The following is an 18,385-nucleotide window of genomic DNA, read 5'->3' as shown; positions in this document are numbered from 1 at the left end:
TGGTGCAAGCACCTTCCATGTGTCCCCTAGAAGCAAAAATATCCATGAATGTGGGCTTCTGCCCTGACTGTGCTGAATGCTGGAAAGCCACGTTCTCTTTACATATAACTCTTAGAACTTCTGTGTCTGGTAGAGGGGGAAGTGGGCTTGCAACTGTTCTTTTGTGTTGGGCACAAAGGGTAGGGAGGGCTCATAGAAGCAGAACTAGATGACGTTCTCTCCTCACCTTCAAAGGGCTTCCTCTTCCCCTTCTCTTTGCATGGTGGATTTTTTAAAAAGACCACCCTTTCCCTTTTGCAGGGTGAGGGTTTTAAAAGGAACGATGCGGTGGGGTGTTTCCTTTTGACGGAGCCTTGCAAAGGTGAGTAGTTCATAGAAGGTTCCCTCTTTGTGACATACGTTCTGATTGGTTGGATTGAAGGGGAGAGCTGGTTGGATTTCTGTTCCTTGGAACATGTTGATTTTTCATCAAAAAAACAGAACGCCAAATCTTCCTGTTGAAAACTGGCTTTCGACCAAAAAGTTTTCAGTTTTGGACCACAAACTTTTCAATTAGGGGGTTTCCATTTTGTCCGAGAAAGCAAACACTTTTTGCGAAAACTTTCATTTAGTTAAAAACCCCAATATTCAATTGAAAACCAGTTTTCACAGAAAAGTTTTCTCCAGTCCCAGCTTAGGCTGTAGGGAAAGTGTAGGTTTGCTTGGGCTGTCATGGGCTTCCCATTAGAATTTTTCATTGGCTGATGTGCTTAAATGGCACAGCCAATAATCAGCAGGCTCCATGAAATTCATTACATTAATTTCATTAAAATAACCCTGAAAGTCTCAATTGCCTCCTAGTTTAGAGAGAACATTGTGGCAATTGAAACAAAATGAAATGTCAGGCCAGGAATGTTAGACTCCCTGATCGTCGTCCCTGTGTGTGTGTGTGCTTCGAATTCGTAGGAGTGAGTCTGGTGCCCATGAAATTGAGGATCTATTAGCACTAATTAGATCCAAGAACAGTGCAGGTATCTAGTGGCTAAGCTTCCTCCCCTATAGTGATTTGAAGACAGGCCCTGTGATAGGTTCTGTATCTACAAATAAAAAGAGACTGTCTCTACCCTGAAGAGTTTGCATTATAAAGAGACAAGACAGATGAAGTTGCAGGAGAAAGGGAGTATTAGTATCCCCATTTTACAGACAGGGGAACTGAGGCTAAGTCTACACTTAAAACATTGCAGCTGCATTGCTGTATTACTTCAGTGTAGATATTCACTATGGTGATGGGAGGGGTTCTCCTGTCACTGTAGTTAATCCACCTCCCTGAGAGGTGGTAGCCAGGTCGATGGAAGAATTCTTCTGTCAGTATAGTGCTGTCTACACTGGGGATTAGGTCAGGACAGCTGTGTCACTCAGGGGGGTGGATTTTTCACACTCCTGAGAGATATAGCTAAGCCAGTATAAGTTTTCAATGTAGACCAGCCCCGAGAAATTAAAGAGATTTACTCAAATTCAGACAACAAACCTGTGAAAGAGCCAGAGATTGAGCCCAATATGACAGTCCAGTGCAGCTAACCCCAAGACCATATTTCTCTTAATGCTCAGGACCTGAATCAGAGGTTGAACCCAGGTATCCAGAGAGATACACAGAGGGATTTGTGTGTCTGTCTCATGGTTCTTTTTCTCATGATTAAGATCAATGAACTTAATTTACGATGCAGGCACTCAGCGCTCCCTTAAAGAAATGCAAAACTAGATTTAAACTAAACATCGGCCATGACTCATGACCTGCTTGGGGGCACATCACTTTGCTGTATCATTCCAGAACGCAGCATTGGAAGTAAATTGCACACAGAGATGAAAGGAAACACTTCGAGTGAGTCAGTTGTTCAGACGGAGGACATCACCAACACGAGAACCCGGAAGTGACCCTCGCAAAGGACGTCCCTACCAAATCCCTAGTCACGGTCCAAAAGTAAAGGCTCCGGTTGATTTTTAATCCCAGGACTAGAGAGTGGCCAGAAGCCAGGCATGTATTTCTAGAACTCAGAGATGCTGAGCTCAATGGCAGGTTTTAGCTCTCGTCAGCAGCTTGGTCTGTGTGTGGTTTTCCCTTTGCCATTCGCTCCAGGCACATTGGAAGTTTTATTCCTCCTGCAAGGCACAGTGGGAAGGGCTGACAAGATGGGTTCAACGATTGAGTAACGCTGATCATTAATCAAGAGCCTTCTGCAGATTTTTTTCCTCCATAAATGTTCCTAGGAGGGCGTTGAGCAGCCTCAGCGTGAGTCAGCGGCAGCTGAGGGCGCGCAGTGCTCTGAAATGGGGGCCCGGCACATTTCAGGATCTACCGCTTCGGGCCCCAGATGAGTAGCTGTATGTTCAGCCCGGATCAGGTCGTTCAAGATTACTGGCAGGAGTGGTGTTACAGTCCCAGCATTGCGTTAGCAGCAGTACGCCGGGGCAGCGAGGCCCCTCATGGGAATTCGGGGCCTAAATACCTTGGCGGCTCTGGGCCTGAGGCGATGTGTGTCTACACTACAAGCTAGGAAGGTGAGTCCCCTGCTCGGGTACACATCCTTCCACTTACTCGGTGAATAGCGGTGTAGCCACAGTCACCCAGGTAGCAGCAGCATGGCTTAGCTGCACGGAGTACAAACCCTCCCAAAACCGGTGGGTACAGACTCAGCACAGTTAAGCCATGGATGCCTCCATTGCCAGCATCTGTGCTGCCACGGCTGCATGGGTAGTGGGTAGAATCATAGAATCATAGAATCATAGAATATCAGGGTTGGAAGGGACCTCAGGAGGTCATCTAGTCCAACCCCCTGCTCAAAAGCAGGACCCATACCCAATTAAATCATCCCAGCCAGGGCTTTGTCAAGCCTGACCTTAAAAACGTCTAAGGAAGGAGATTCCACCACCTCCCTAGGCAACGCATTCCAGTGTTTCACCACCCTCCTAGTGAAAAAGTTTTTCCTAATATCCAACCTGAACCTCCCCCACTGCAACTTGAGACCATTGCTCCTTGTCCTGTCCTCTTCCACCACTGAGAATAGTCCAGAACCATCCTCTCTGGAACTACCTCTCAGGTAGTTGAAAGCAGCTATCAAATCCCCCCTCATTCTTCTCTTCTGCAGACTAAACAATCCCAGTTCCCTCAGCCTCTCCTCATAAGTCATGTGTTCCAGACCCCTAATGATTTTTGTTGCCCTTCGCTGGACTCTCTCCAATTTATCCACATCCTTCTTGTAGTGTTGGGCCCAAAACTGGACACAGTACTCCAGATGAGGCCTCACCAATGTCGAATAGAGGGGGACGATCACGTCCCTCGATCTGCTCGCTATGCCCCTACTTATACATCCCCAAATGCCATTGGCCTTCTTGGCAACAAGGGCACACTGCTGACTCATATCCAGCTTCTCGTCCACTGTCACCCTTAGGTCCTTTTCCGCAGAACTGCTGCCGAGCCATTCGGTCCCTAGTCTGTAGCTGTGCATTGGGTTCTTCCATCCTAAGTGCAGGACCCTGCACTTATCCTTAAGTACCATAGGCTGGAATTGGCTGTGCCTTCCCAAACAGCCAGGCATGGCCCCGCCCATGCTCCGCCCCCAGGCCCTCTGCTTCTGCTCTACGGCTATGGCCTGGCACGCCGCCCATCCTCCCAGTGCACTGAGGGGCCTAGCGCCAGCTGTCATGGTGGCGGGGCTCTGGTGGGGGGGGAAGGGGCGGGGCCTTGGGCAGAAGGGGCGGGGCTGTGGGCTAGCCTCCCCCAGCCGGCGGTTCAGGCGCCACCCATTCACAACTGTCCTGCTATTTATACTTGTGCTAGCTCGATCAGAGCCAGCGTGAGGTACGTGAACACAAGCTGGGGAATTACGCCCCTGGCTTACAGTGTAGACGTAGGCTGAGAGACAGCCCATGCCCCAGCAAGCCAGCAGTCTGAATAGAAGGAAGGCAAGCAGACTCGCTCAGGGTCAGGCATCACATCAGTGGTAGAGGCAGAATTAGAACCCAGGTCACCTGAGTCGCCATGCTGGTGTCCTAACCTCTAGACCACACTACCTCATGGAAGGATGAATGTGTAAGCAGAGCAATCATGCATTTGAAAGCTAATGCTTACGCTGGTAGTGTATTGACTTTTTTTTCCTCAGTAGGCAAAGAATAACCATGTACTTGACTTTATTTTAAAGATCAAGGAAAACAACAAGAAAAGAAAGAAGAGATTTAAAGTCTTGGTGAGAGAGAGAGATAGAGAGAACACAATCTGGGCCATCCCCGTCCCTGGCTCCATCCCACCCTACAGTGTTCAGGTGACAATCCATTTTGTGTTGCAAAGTCATAATAATAACAAGAACTGGTGAGAAAAGGGTGAATACTGGAAAAAAAAAATCTAACATCACAAATCTGAAAATTTCTAACCAGATTCAAGAAGAAGAAAAAGCAGCAGCTGTTTCGTAGGGCTTCTCATTGATAGGTCTTAAAACACATTTTAGTCTTGTGTCATTTTCCTGCAATATTACTGCGCTTTCCAAAACATTTTTTCAGACTTCATCAAACAAAACAATTGCAATGAAGTCTCTGAATGGCATTTCTCACAGATCTCTCTGGCCTGGTATATTCATAAAACTTTCTGCAGTACTGTCTTTTGCTTCACAAACAAGTCATCAGGCCTGAGTCTTCTCTCAGTTACACTGGTTTTACACCACAGAAGCTGAAGAAATTCCTGCTGATTTAGGACCTCGTTCAGCAAAGTATCTAATTATGTACGTATTTTCAACATTTGCTCGTGTGCTTTGCAGAAGGGGCACCAGTGTTGTATGACCTTGAGCAAGTCACTTAATGTCAGTTTCCCTTCCTACCGTTTGTCCATTTACACTGCATACTTGCTGGGGCTTGGCCTGTCTCTCAGGTTACACCTACGCTACAAGCTAGTACTGGTTTCATGGGGGGTTGTACTCGACACAGCTAAGCCATGCCTCTGCTCCTGCTTCCTTGGGTACACTGCCAGCTCGATGAGTGGAGAATCAGGCTCTTTCTGTCATTCAGTTTTCTAGTAAACATTTCTGCAGCATAATATTAATTAGGGACTCTCCATCCTGATACAGTATCACACTTAACCTGCTAGTCCCTGTTAAATCATCTTCCCTGACATGTGAAATTCAGGCTGCCTTTGTTAGATTAAACCCTTTTTATCTGACCTGCCTTTAAGCTTCATCTACTTAGTCGTATCACTGGGAAGGTAACAGAAAATTGCCAATATGTCACCTAGTGGGTAAATCAATTCATGAAAGGAGACCTAGTGCTGTTAGATTGACTGCAGAACAGTTCTTTTCTTTTTTTTCCCAAGCATATCTTCCTCAGCACACCTGGGAATTCCTCCGGAGGGCTCAGGAAAAAAAGTTTGCATTGCCTTGTTCTTAATTAGCTACATCCCTTCTCCTTTATATAATAGGTGGATGTGATTTGCTCCACAGCATGTATTCTTAAGAGAGGTACCAAAAAGAAAAGGTCAGATTACTGCTCCAGTGATGTGGAAAGCAGGGAAGGAGCTAGCTGCAGCATTATCGCTAATGACAATCAGGGATGTTTTCTGCATCTGTTCGGGGAGGTCGGGTGCTCTAGTGAAAGGGTCCTCGGGCTTTGACACAGCATCGAGCACATCTTTCTGGAGAGGACAGATTTTGGGTGCCTCAGAAGTTGATCTGCACAATCAGGCCTGGGAGAAGAGGCATCCGTGGGGTGAAAGCCAAGTCACAAATGATTTTGGTTGCCCAACTTGAGATACTTTAAAGGGGCTTGATTTTTAGAGGGCACTTTCTGAAAATCAGGGTCCCTTTAAGGTATCTCAAGTTATGCACCCAGAATCACTCATGACTTGGCTTTTGTCCCACGAATGCCTCTCTTCCCGTGCTCGGTTGTGTAGATCAATCTCCTTCCCAAACACAATCACACCCTATCTCCTCTCCCATTTGTGGTCCCATTACATCCCTGGGGCAGCTAAATAGAAAGCTACATTAAGAACATATTAATGAATTTTTACCTTCTTTTAATGCAATTTGGAAGCTGAAAACAAGGAGGAGAAGCCAATGTCATGTGACTAACTAGCACTCTACAGATGGTCCACAGTCCACAAACCAGAATTTGGGAAGTCTGGGCTAGTGGATTAAGCATGAGGCTGAAGACAGGCATGCAGAAGCTCTAATTAGGGCTGGATGCAATTTTTCTGTCAGAAATTAGCTTTTCAACGAAACAATTTTTTTCCTTAAAGGAGTTTATTTTCTATGGGAAATTTTGACTTGTTGTTGAAAATCCAAACACCCCCAAATTGAAAACTTTTCAGCTGCACAATGAAATATTTCAACTGGAAAGCCACAACCCCTTTCATTCATATACATATACTTGATGTGTGGGTTTTTGGGTTGTTTGGGTTTTTTTGCAAAAATCTTCATTCATGAAAGTCAGTGGGACTCAGGTTCCTAAACATATAGGTGCTTTAAAACTTTTACCCCTTGTCTCATTCGATATCTGTAAAGGACACTGGGGCTACATAAATAATTACAATTAGACTGAATCAAACTTTGAGAGTTCTCCTTGTTCCTTACTCAGGGGAAATTCTTACCGAAGTCATAAGTGAGTAACTGTTTCAGGAACTGTTTTAGCACTTGTAGAGGTACTTGGAAGTTATAAAGCTGAACATCATAGGATGCTAAGAACTGTTATTGTGTCACATATAACCAAGACACAGAGCCTGGGATACGACTGTTGCATGCATCTAGCTATTCTGAAGATGATATTTTGGACACCATGGGCTTGGTTCTCCTCTAACTTACACTGCTGTAAATCAGGAGTCACTCATTAATGTCATTGAAGTTACTTCAGTGTGAGAGGAAAATCAGGCCACATGATACACATTATCTTAAAGCCTGCTATTGAACTATTGTCACAAAAGTCTCTGGAAAATATGGACTAATGTGGATTCCTGCTAATTCCATAAACAATGTATTTAATTTCCTCAGGCAAACCAGACTAACCCTTCCTTTGAGAGGTTTCAGAGTAACAGCCGTGTTAGTCTGTATTCGCAGTGATCCGATGAAGTGAGCTGTAGCTCACGAAAGCTTATGCTCAAATAAATTGGTTAGTCTCTAAGGTGCCACAAGTACTCCTTTTCTTTTTGCCTTCCTTTGAGGGTAGCTTTAGTCTTGAATGGGCTGCAAGTAAATCCCTTGGGGCTCAGTTATCACTGATCACCGTTTGGTCTGCTGGATATTGCTAAGGGAAATTTACTGTGATTGTCTGTGATCAATGGCACGTACTCATACCCATTATGAGACTTAGTCAGTCCACTGACACTTGGTTCCTCGGAGAATAGGGTTGTTGCTTTCAAACCTTTTTCAGCTCTCACAGTCTTCCCCCCGCCCCCCATTTTTAAGACCCAGCTGTTCAAGATCAGAAAAGAGCTTATACAGTGAGCCACTGTAGCAAAAGGGGGATGTTGTAGTCCAAAGCAGGTTGCATTTAATTAAAGTGCCCATCTTATGGTTTTGTGAGTTTCATTCTGTCTCATGTTCTTAGCAATCAGAAGAATATTTTAAAAGAATGTGTGTGTGTGTGTGTTTTTGAGTTCAAGTACAGCTGATGACCCATGTTGGGGAAGGGGGGAGGAGGTTTCTGAATGATTGCCAGTGAATTCAGACACAAGCTAGTGGGTTTGATGCAGGAATCACTAGATGGAATTCTAGGACCAGTTCTATGCAGAAGTTTAGATTAGTTCATCATGGCCCCTTCTGGCTTTAAAATCTATTAATTACTTTTTCTTACAGAATTTGGATCGGACTTGCATCCTAGCGGTCTCTCTTTTAGCATTTTACCACCTCCAGTTCTGGCCTGGGGCAGACCAAGAAGAGCTGCAGGAAATGATGGAGAAAATAAGTGATTCAAAGGGCTTTAGTTAGTTAGTTAGTTAGTTTTAGTTTTAACTGTAGAAAAACAAAGGAGAAAGACTCAGCATGAGGTCTGGTCAAAACTGTAGACTGGATTTTCATCCTAACTGGCTCATCCATCCGTAATCTTGACTACTATGTTATGCTTCTTGTTCAATGTCCTCCCATGTGAGCCATCTCATGTAGCCCACGAGCTTTGAGGCCATTTCTTTCTGTAGCAGAACAAGTGTTGCCCTTCCCTGCTCACCAGCATATTTTCCCTCCTCATTTCCTTCCTGCAGGCCTGCCAGAGCTCACTGATTTGTGTAGAGATGCCTTCATTTTAGATTCGTTGTAAAACAGCTTACTCCCTTCTTGTATGTGCTTCAATTAGATGTTTAAGGCTAGTCCCAAAAAGGGAGGTGCAATGATCCAGGTGCAAAACTGCATGCAGATACACGCTTGCAATTACGTGCACCATAACCATGACTGTACACAGTTCTTTCAGCTATAGACCTGCTACTAATCTGCACCAACATGACATTCTGTGTGCTGATGGATGTCTTGTTAGGCAGCTATCTTGCCATCTGCATGGGCATTTATTCTTTTAGCATGGCGTTGCAGTCATTTTGTGGGCATTTGCAAACCTATTTTTGCAATCGGATAACACAGTTTGACAGCCCTGTTCTTTCTTACCCCTGGACTGTGTCAGCCTGCATGATTTGGTTTCTGTCCAGTGACTTTATGAATCTTTGAGTTGATTGCTCGGACTTCTCTAGGTTACTGGGATTTCTCTCTTCATTCTTCTGTTCCATGGAAGGGTTGGGCAAACCCGTTCAATTGAAATAAGAAATATAGAGAGGCTTGAGGCTTCATTTTTCAATGGGTGCAATGGGGGATTAGGCAAATAATGGAAGAAATTGTTTGTCAAATTCAACATTAAAAAAATACCAACTGACTCTATCAATAAGTGATCAAAAGATGCCAGACACTTGCAGCTGCCAGTGAAATAAAACTCAGCCCACTTGTCTTGGTGCCTAAATATTGATTTAGAACAGGTTAGAACTGGATGGATGGTTAGATAGTCAGGTTTGAAAATGTAGGCTTTAATCACTCCCTGCCTCAGTGTCTCAGTCTGTAAAATGGTGATACTATTACTACCCTGGGCATCATTAGTCTTCTTGAGATTAGGTAAAGTTATGAGGTACAATCCAGGCTACCAGAAGGGGAGGATCCGAGCCTCTGAATCTGAGTCTGAGCAATAGCAGCAGGAGGTCCATGGTAGGAAGCAGGTCGGGGAATCAGTAAGGGGTTGGGAGAGATTGATTCCAGCATCTTCATACAGGGGCCCTGATCTGGAACCAAGTGTGGGTGGGCCTGGGTTTCCCTGTTACCCCCAGCAAAGGGGCATAGGAAAGCCTCCTTGAGGAAGAAGGGGAAAGGGCTGTAGAACCAAGGCTGCGATAGGGGCTGATGACCCGATACAGGGTCATGGGACTTTTGGCTTGTGAGCCTCTTTAATACTCCACAAGCAGAGAGATTATGACCCACCTGGACAGAGAGCTAGAGTTGTGAGAAGAAACTGACTGTTGCAGCACCAAACAGCCATAAGGCAGGTGAAACTGAGGCAGGGGAAACTGAGGCAGGGTCACTGCAACATAATGCTTGGCCAGGAGGGAACACATTGGCTGGTGAGTTCACTCAGTTACAGGCTATCAGTCCTTTTATTTCAGGCCACCGCCTGGAGTGTAGAAGACATCTTCTTAAATGGTGCCATGTTGTATAATTAGATATGGGTGTTTTTAACCTTTCTTTAAACTATCTGTCCTGATCACTATTAGAGACAAACTGCTGATTTGAAGGACCATTTAGTCTGTGTGTATGGAGATTCTTATATTCCTCTGTAACTGTTTAGTCATTTCTGCCAGCTCATGACAGGAATAGAGTTGTACTACTCAATCCTCATGCACTGAAAACTTCAGAAATGACTGTGAGTAGCTGCTCTGATAATATTTAATCTGTACACACATGGTAAATTATAATGCACTTGTTGCATGGATACTGTATTTGGGGAGATGTATATGTGGGTATTGACGGTCCTGTGGTTCAAGAATAGGGCCAGGACTCAGGTTACCTAGCTTCTGTTCTAGGCTTTGGTACAGATTTTTCTGCATGACTTTGGCCACGTGACTTGAACATGCATTTTCAATAATGGGCACTGATTTTTAGAAAGGGTATGTCTTCACTGCAGGGTAAGGCTGGGTGATCAGAGCCCAGTTAGGCTAGACCCGGTGTGAGCTGCCACTCTGTAAAGCCATACTCAAGTTATTGCATCCTCACTGGTGCAGCGCTTGCTTGTGTGTGTTGCTAGGACTTCTGGGGCATATCCCATTATTCTTCATGCTGTAGTTGACTGAGCCACTCTACGAGTCCTTCCCAGTGAATTGTGGGAGAACTTATCTGTCCTTCTGGGCACATGGGGGGAAATGGTTGGAAGGCACTGGAGGACTATTGGCATTTTTGTGATTTAGCCTGAATCATCACTACAAAGTGGGCAGCTTACCAGCCTGAGTGAAAGCAGAACAGGGCTCTAACCCACCCTCCTAGCCAGCCCAGGTGTAAAATACCACCATACTTGAGCTAGCGGGGTTTTGTGTGTGTATGCATGAGATGGCTGCTAACTTGGCTGACACATTGGGGACTGAACTGGGGACCTCCAGAGCTAAAAGCTTGAGTGGTTAAAAAGTGAGCTAAAGAGGCAATATGGTGTAGATAGGGGTTATAATAACCCATATCTTCTGTGGATCAGCAGAGGAAGGGACTCATAACATATACTCTCCACAATCACATGTGGATGGGAAGGGGGCTAGAGACAACACCCAGGTAAGAGCTCAGGTTATCTCTACAGGGAAGACAAACCCTAACGGATTTGAGCTCTTTGGGACTTAACATGGGACTTCCAAAATGGAAGCACACAAAATTAGAAGACACTCTGGACAAATGTGGCCTCTGTTCCCACCTGTAAAATGGGTCTAGTAATACTCCCTGACCTTGCAAGGATGGTCTGAGGCTGCTTTTTGTGATCACCTGCAAAGTCCTTTGAGCTCTTAGGGAGGAAGGCCCCAATCTGCAAGTAGGAAGGGTAATCAATCAGAAAATGAACAGGAGGAAATTCTTTAACCAAAATGCACTTTACTGGTGGACTCACTTCTTGCCTTCAGAACGTCATCTGTTGCAGAAATACATTGCCACAAAGGTAACAACTAGGCATAAAAAAATCCTTCTATTCCCAAAGGCAAAATAGTTCTGCGGTGTGAAGATACGGCTCTCACCTGACATTGTGCCATTAGTTCAGCTGAAGAGAATTGCTCATGGGCAAACAGAAGACAGTGATGGATTGGGGATTTTTTTTCCACACAGGTGTTTCTGAGTAACTTTTCATAAATCTTCATAGATCAAAACGCAGGGAATACCTTAATCATGTCATGTTATTAAAAAGATTTACTGAGGGCAGTACCAAGTGGGTTAATTGGGTGGTCTTTAAAAAGCTTAAAATTGCCAACTTTTCAGTAGCTCTGAAGTGCCTGTCCGCAGTGAGGATGTTTTTTAATCTGTGTGCATTAGGAGTTATTACCCTGCAGAGAAGAAAATGTAGTTTTCTGGTTGTTGACATGTTGTCGTTTTTTAAATGACTGGAAGATATTGCATGCTACATGGTACAACAAATGAAACCGATCTGCATAGTGTGTTGAGTAATGGACTGATACTAGTTAGGAGGAGACAAAGATTATCTGAACCCCATTATTGTCACAAGCAAAACCAGTAGGCAGCCGAAGGGAAAATTATAAGGTGAATATCATTGTCTCAGCATTGCCCAAAGGGGAATTCTCGTGAGCCTCACTGTGAAACTTATCTGACAAAATTCCAGAAAGTACGTATAATCATGATTTGGGTATGTTTAAGATAGTTTTGCAAAAGTTTTTTTTACAATGGACTCATGAAAGCTCTTTGCCATAGTGTCTTTATTTCTTTGATGAAAGTGTGACTCAGGGTAGTCAAATAATGATACTTAGCGCTTACAGGAAACAGGTTGTTTCATCTTCAAAACACTCTACAAACCTTATTGAATTGACCAGTCTTCATAACTCCCTTGAGGTAGGTAAGTAGCTCCTGTGTGAAGTAGGTAAGTACGTATTGTTATGACAAAAGGAGCTAGGTCAGGTGCATTCAGAATTGTTGTTGCATAAACAGTCTCTATAAAACTTTCCATGGAACAAGTTATCCCATGTAGTAACTGGATCTGGACAGTCGTTAAGGGAACAGTGTAAGCTGAATCACTCTCATTTGTCTGGGTGGGCTGTAAAACCTGTCTTTGGGTTCCTTCATATTGCAGAGTAGCTGAATAAAAGAAGGGCCTTTGGCTAGGCTCACCTTTCAAGACCAGTTGGTCCTAAGGGATCTCCAGGAGTAAAGCTCAGGGGATGGGGAAGGAAAAGGGAACAGGAAGATGTCAAAGGCAATGCCAGGAAACCAAAATTCCAATCCTGTGTAAGTCACTGATTGCACTTGCATCTCCATGTCAGTAGAGAGCTAAGTCTATAGCACATGCACGTGCGTAGATCAAACCCAGGCGAAATGACTCTGAAAAGCATGCCCTGCTCAACTCTGAGTAGAAAATGTTTCCCCTGGCGCCGCAAAAGATTAACGATAGGGAACACGTTCAGCTTAGGCTTTGCAGCGAGGAAGAGAACGTTCACTACATTCAGCTTCGATTCACAGTTCTCTCACCATCTGAGACATGAGCAAGACGTAATGCAATCACAAATACCTCTTGGAACATTGTAATCACATTATTCTGCGGGGGAGGGTATTAGAAAAATACCTGTAAACGAGGTATGAACGTTACTAGCTTATGCTTTGCAAGCTAAGGGCCACGTTGTGCCATTGTTCCTCTCTGAAGGCATGGAGTTTTAGCAGTCAAGTAGAGGTGCTCTGAGCCATTCTGCTTGTATGACAGAGGCAGGCAAAATGCCCAAGGCAGCAGTGGTGTAGATCATACATTACTTCTGCTGGGGAAAGGTGTGGCATGCTTTCTCCACAGTGCCACAGGGGTACAACACAGCAGAGCTTCTCTGACCAAGCTGCTTACGTATCCTTAAGGCCATGGCGGAGAGCTGAGTGGGAAATGGTTTTCCCATCCCATGAAACTTTTGGAGATTTCAAAAGTTTTCACATTACACAATGGGATGAAACCGAGACCATGTGAAGTTTTACGCACGCACACACAAGAATGAACAGTTTGGTGATTCGGGCGCTCATATGGGATGTGGAAAGCCAGGGTCAGAGCTCTGTCTGCTGTTCTCTCATATCTTAGGTGTGCACCTTGACCACTGGCTGTTGGTGGGTCGAGACTGGGTCAGTCTCTGCTATTCTAATAATGAAATAGTCATTGGAGCATGGAATTGAAATTGGATCACAGGTGACTGTCCTGGCTATAGAGACAGTGTCTCTCTGGCCCCAAAACTACTTAATTCTTTATACCAAGTACAAGAGCTCCAACAGCAGAGATTGAGAGACAATCCCCCTTTCCCCCTAGAATTGCTAGTAAACTCACTGGTTAGGACACACCTGTGGGTTGTAAAAGGCCCAAGTTCAAGCCCTTGCTCTGAATCAGACAGACCGCAGACTTGAACCTGGGCCTTCCACATTCCAAGTGAGTGCCCTGGCCACCAGGTTATTGGCTTGTCTGGGATTGCAACCTCTTGTAAAAAGTGTTCTTCTGATGCATTGGCATTTTCTGACAAAAAACAATTTTGATGAAAAATTCCTGACTAGCGCTGCTGCTGAGTGTGTAGCTAGCCTCTTCCTAGCACTCAAGAGGCACTAGTAGTCAATATTTAGCTGAGACCTTGAATAGGTGCCCAGGGTTGGGAGCAAAGGCACTTTCTGCAATGAGACCACCTCTCATAATATTTGATGTTTTCCTTAAAGACTGAGCTCCTGGAATCCTGTGATTTTTGTGAGAATCTCAGCTTGTATTTTTTTTAAATGTAAGTTTCTAGCCTTTGTATTTGCAGAGAGAAGCTTGAAGCTTTGACCCAAAGCTCAGAAACCAGAAGGCAAACAAAAGGAACCCCAAACATATTATTTTTAAAAGTCTCCTGAAGAAGAGCTCTGTGTAAACTGGAAAGCTTGCCTCTCTCACCAACAGGAATTGGTCCAATGAAAGATATTACCTCTGTGAGAGAACGAAGAGCTACTGGAATGGGATTACCTGTTTAGTTAAGGTACAAATATGGCCCCTGTCACCATAATAGCAGAATGCCTCACTGTCTCTTGTGATTTACCCTCTCAAGACCCCTGTGAAATAGGGCAGTGGCTATTATCCCAGTTTTACAGATAGAGAGTCAAATCAATGAGTTAGGTACATAAATACCCCGGAAGATCTGGGCCAGGGAGACTAAGTGAACCTTCCAAGGTCACACAGGATGTCTGTGGTAGGGAGGGGAATCGAATCCATGTCTCCCAGGTTCCAGGCTAGATCACAGGGGGGCAAGGCTCAGAAAGGTGCGGCAGCAGAGGGAGGTGGTGACTCATACATTTTGAGCCTTTGGGGGTAGATAATACTGAACCGTGCAGCTGCCAGCGACGGAGGAAACTTCCCATCCAATGTGGGAGAGGCTTCTATGCAGAAAATGTGGGCAGAGCCCCCAACATGAGCTAAATTAAAACAGAACAGGACGTACTGACATAGCCTATGTCAGTTCTGTTCTGTTTTAATTCAGCTCTTGTTGGGGCCCCATCCACACTGACTCAGGCTCCTGGGGCTAAAAATAGCCATGTAGATGTTCCCGTTCGGGCTGGAGCCTGGGCTTCAAGACTCTCCCACCTCATCAGGTTTCAGAGCCTGGGTTCCAGCCTGAGGGGGAAGTCTACACTGACATTTTTAGCCCTGCTGCCCAAGCCCCATGGGCCCAAATCAATTGATCCGGGCTCTGAGGCTCAGTGCCATAGATTTTTCTTTGCAGTGTAGACGTACTCTACCTCACCATGGTGATGACATTCTAAGAAGTAAGTCTGGGGAATCCAGCAACAATTTAAATTTAGTGGGTCAAATTCTGCTGTCATTTGCATGGGTGTAAATCCAGAGTAGCTCCATTGACTGTAATGGTATTACTCTAGTTTTATACTCTGACTTTGGCACAATAATTTTGCATTCATACTGCCCACAGACTTCATTTTACACTTACTAAGCACTAGCCTTTCCACAGCACAACCACCCAGCAACATTGCTTCTGGAAAATTACCATAAAACATAATCCCTTAATCCCATTGAGCAAGCGGCTTTAAATGGGCAGGAGATGTAGGATAGCCAACCCTCCAGGATTGTCCTGGAGTCTCCAAGATTTACAGATTAATCTTAATTAAAGATTACGTCGAGATGAACCTCCAGGAATAGGGCCAACCCTACAGGAGAGTTGTATCCATTTTCACATACACGCACAGCTAGATTCTGATCTCAGCAGCACCTGTGTAAATCCAAATGAAATCCATGGATTTGAGAGGAACATACTCTGGATCTGGCCCATCTACTGTGCCCTCCTAATTGTGTATATGGTAGCTAGATATTAGGGTGATGAGTCCACCAGGAATAGAGGCAGGATGACAGATACTGTCACATGAAAGTGACTTCAGAACATGCTCCAGTAATTTACTGGCAAAGCATTTGCTGAATTAAGATTGTCTGGTTCCCCCTGCTCTATACTCTAGCTACTGTTCCAGATGTCCAAAGAGAACAAAAATTTTCCATATCCCCCTGTCTGGGAGATTTCCCCTATATCAGCTTCCTTTGCAGCCTCTGGAATCAGGGGCCTGGTGGGGGTGGTATGAAAGTGTGCAATCTCTCTCTCTCTCTCTCTCTCCATCAATTACTCAGTAGAATAAAGCTCTGGAAGACACTTGTGCCCATGCAGAACCCCATAACTTGGAAGGTCCAGGGCAAATATGTCTTGCTTATTGTTTTGTTTTGTTTGGGTTAGGGTTAGGGTTTTGTTTGTTTTTAAATAAAGATACTTTTTAAAGTGGAGCTGTGTTACATAGGGTTACTAATATAAAGTGCAAGGTGGGTGCATAATTAATTTACATAAAATAAAACACACATAGTTTCACGGAAAACAGAGAATCATGGTGTCAATGGGCCAGAATCTGATTTTATATAAACCTCAAGGAGCTCCACTGACTTCAGTGTGGGCAATCTGGATTGGCAAATGAAGCCAGAATTGAGTTGCTAGGACCTGCAGATGGAAAGATCAAATAGAGAATGTCCACCTCGCAGCCTTTGTAGGTTTGATCCCTGTTGCAGAATTACTTGTGTTTTGTTCTGGTTGGTTTTAAATGTGCCAAATGCTGGGTCTTTTACTATGAATCTTGGCATATTATTTCATGGGCCAATTGCTCTCACTGTCAGGAAGTATTTACAGATACAGGCCCTGATCCTGCAAAGCACTTAAGGACCCATAACTTTACTTACCTAAATAGTCCTACTGAAGTCAGAAAGATGAGATAAGTTACATAACATTTGATCAGCGATGGCTTTAAAGCAAGGCCGTAGGCAATAGACTTGTGTGTTTGCATTCCTTTATCCTTATGTTAGTCATAATGACTGAGATCCGTAAATTGTACACTCAGTGGTAAAGTTGACCAATCACACTTCGGACTACCTTCGCTAGTTACATTTATCAGTCAGATTCCAGAACAGACACAATACCATGTGACGTAGTTACCTAACTCCAATACACAGTTTGTTCTATTCTTTTCTGTTCAAGCCCTTATACCATGAGCAACTTCAGGTCCATGTTGCACAGTTACATAAATCAACCAATCAGAAAATAGGAAACAATATCATGTGCCTTTTTAAATAGCCCAGCTGTCACAAGCTGGCTGGATCTCTCAGGCAAGCTGGGCTCAGCCTTGCATGTGACCTGGTAGCTATCATCCCCCAGCTGAATCTGATGGAATAGGGACACTTAATTGTAATTACTCACGGCCCGGTGCTGGGGGATCATAGATGACTACATGAATGGAGTGGAGCGCTCAGTAGTGGAGAACCCATGAGAGAGGAGGTGGGAAGGGTTTCTCTGGGAAGGGTTTGGCAAAGGCTAACCAGGAGAAAAGGCAGCTCAGAGTGAGCAGGGAGAAGAGCCTGGAGAACAGTTCTACAATAAGCAGGAGCTGTGTGAAGCATCACAAAGTTCTGCAGGCAGAAAGTAGCTTGGGGAGGGCAGAAAAATACCAGAGGAAAGATAGAATCTGTGACCAGCTGAGGGAAGCAGCATGAATAGTCCAAGAAGGGCAGAAGCACAATTTGCTTGGATGTTTTATTTGGTTGTTTAACTGAACTTTGGTTATCCCAGAAGGGAACAGAACTGAAAGGTCAACTGGTTGGAGGGCTAGGCCATGAAAGAGGCAGAGAGAGACAGGCTATTGCCAGGTCAACAAGGGCTACTGGAGATGAAGATCCCTGCATCATCCCACTCTGATGACAAGGGGCGTCATGGTGGTAAATACAACTGCTTGCACCAGCAGAATGCAAACTGTGAATATTCAAATGGACTGTTTACACTAGTTTTACTGACCAAATGAAGAAAGTTATGGATAATCTCAAATAAATAACCATGAGAAATTTGTATTCTGTTTATGAACAACTGCTGAATGGGGGGAGAGGGGAAGAAAGGTAAAATTCACTGAATACATTACTCTTTCCTACAGTTGGGTGAAAACTTTTGAATGAAAAGATTTTTCATTGAAAAATGGTCCCCCCCCCAAAAAAATGAAACTTTTGGGGGAAAAAAATCACAAATTTTCCATATTTTTATCATTTTTTCAAATTGTTTATCAAAATTATTTTCAAAATCATTAATTACTTTTTGTTTCTTCTCTGAAACTGTAAAGTAAGATAAAATGATTTTCAGTAAGCAAAAAAAAATCCAATCATTTCAAACCCAATTCTGATCATTTGGATTAAAAATATTATAGAAAAATTGCAAGCAATGGAAAATAGATCCATTTTGAACCTCCCTTTTTTTCTTTGTTTTTTGCGAAAATGTAAAGTTGTTTTCCTTGTTTTTAACCAGCTCTATTGTTTGCATATTATTCACTCAATTCTATAAATGATGCTGAAAAGAGAAATGAAAATAGTTAGAATTTACCCATCGATAATATTATATAAATACACATATGGGGAGGGGTGTGTGTGTGTGTGTACCTACAAGTGCATTCTACCTAAATCTAGAAAACCGTTTTTCTCTTGCCTCCTTAAATGAGGTTGATTAGAATTTTGCACCACATAGATAGATACTCTGGCCAAAGGTTTCAAATGAGGGCCTAAAGTTGTATTATATGATTATTTATTATTTGTATCATTGTAGCCCCTAGAAGCAGGGCCGATGCAACCACTAGGCGAACTAGGCGGTCGCCTAGGG

At 44.0% G+C, this 18,385-nt stretch overlaps 1 long non-coding RNA gene across 1 annotated transcript in view; it reads left to right on the top strand.

Annotated features, from left to right (window-relative positions):
* LOC142070661 (uncharacterized) overlaps positions 1–17,590 on the top strand; it is a 183,044-nt gene extending 165,454 nt beyond the window's left edge. The window contains exon 6 of the long non-coding RNA XR_012666607.1: positions 13,982–17,590. This is a non-coding gene — a long non-coding RNA (uncharacterized LOC142070661). The remainder of the gene's footprint in view (positions 1–13,981) is intronic.
* The last annotated feature ends 795 nt before the right edge of the window (positions 17,591–18,385 follow it).

This window comes from Caretta caretta, chromosome 1 (genome assembly GCF_965140235.1).
Source record: "Caretta caretta isolate rCarCar2 chromosome 1, rCarCar1.hap1, whole genome shotgun sequence".
Classification (NCBI taxonomy): Eukaryota; Metazoa; Chordata; order Testudines; family Cheloniidae; genus Caretta; species Caretta caretta.
This window is presented reverse-complemented; position numbering and strand designations above follow the sequence as displayed.